This window comes from Pseudomyrmex gracilis, unplaced genomic scaffold (assembly GCF_002006095.1).
Source record: "Pseudomyrmex gracilis isolate BER0280 unplaced genomic scaffold, ASM200609v1 scaffold_1009, whole genome shotgun sequence".
In the NCBI taxonomy this organism is placed as follows: Eukaryota; Metazoa; Arthropoda; class Insecta; order Hymenoptera; family Formicidae; genus Pseudomyrmex; species Pseudomyrmex gracilis.
Genome location: NW_018021593.1, coordinates 23,146 through 24,838, shown reverse-complemented (window position 1 = coordinate 24,838; position 1,693 = coordinate 23,146).

The window sequence follows — 1,693 nt, the reverse complement described above, 5'->3', positions numbered from 1 at the left end:
CCGAGGTCAGTACCTAACAGCCCAATTGTGGCTAAACCTTGGTGTAGCTTTATTGCTTGAAGACTATTCCGCACACACATTATTTCAAACAATTAATTTTTTCGACTGATGTTAGTCTCCGACAACAACACCAAAAAATCTGATAATTGTGGCTGAAACTTGCACACTCGTCTCAACTACCTCTAAATTATCTACACGAACACTTTTGCTGATATTTATTTTTGGAAGTGTACTTCGCAAAGAGGTCTTAATCAAGTATAAGAAAATTTTCACAACATCAATTGTGGCCGAAATTTCGTAATTCACCTTCTCTACCGAAGTTCTCTTCAAACCAAGTTTCGTCAACAATTAATTTTTTACTATCACCTAACACCCCGAGTTTACGACTCGTAGCCGGTTAGTATGGCAAAAACACAATTGTGCGCGAAACTCGCACGATCGCACAATCTACACTAGATCTGTACGTATGCACAATATCCGCCATAATTACACATGTTTACTTTAGGTGATGTTAATCTTCGGTGGTCCCGCAAAAATACTAACCTTACAATTTTGCGTGAAACTGATCGAGACGCTTAGATAGCCTAAGTAAATCACGCACACCAAGTATCTCTGACAATTCCAACACCTGAGCAAATTTTTTTTTTATCTTTCTTCTCGAGCTAGACCGTTCCCGGATATTGCATTGTACCTTGGTTGATCTGCCCGGCCGTTGTGAACATTACGCGTTTACCCACCTCCTAATCTTTTTACCTTTTTAATTTAACCTACTCCCTCTTTCGTGGAGTCCGAGTCGCATTTGGGTTGTTGACACACGTCAAATCTGTGTTTGCTCGCAACTACATGTCAAATCCGTGTTTGCTTACAAGTATCTAACTTTGGGTGATTCAAAACTATCGATTTTAATTATAGCTTAACCTCCAGCAATCGTTGTAACCATACTAGTCTGACATGCCATTCGAGTTTGGCCAACAATTCTTATTTGCAAAACTTTATTACCTTTCCTTTTTGTTTTAGGTGACTGCTGCTTAGACCACCAGATGATGCGGGCTCATCCGGACGACGTGGGAGTACTAGTTAAGGTAAGTATAAGTACAGAGGAGTACACTATATCGTTCCGCTCCAGGGGAAGTATTTCTCGGAAATTTCTCTTCCGGCTGTCCCTACTATCGCGCGTCGTTTTTCTTCAATCTCGGGCCGCTGGCGGAGATCGAAAGAGTACGGCGCGCGGTAGTAGAAGCAGCCAAACGAGAAATTTCAGAGAAAAACTTTTCTTAGAGCGGAACGATATGGTGCACCCCTCTGTACTAACCCCTTTTCACCGACTAAACTGTTCGTGTTACTTTCAGGTTTGAACTCCCTTGAAGCAGTCTACAATTTAGCGAAACATCGCCAACTTTCGGAAAGTTAGTCTTTGTTCCGACACCAGAGTTAGTACACATAACCCTCGCCAAATTTCGAATCTTGAGCCAAACTTTACCCACACGCCTCAAATGCGTAAACAACCCGATTCTAGGAGTTTCATCAACAACTGAAATTGTTAGTCTCACAAACATTGACGACACTATTAAATGTCAGTTTGGCAAGTGAACCCCGATCAAAAAGGGGCGGGTTCCGTTTGACCACAGTACGATTCGACACCGCTCGATTCGACACAGATTTATTCGACACCAAATTATTCGACACCGTACGA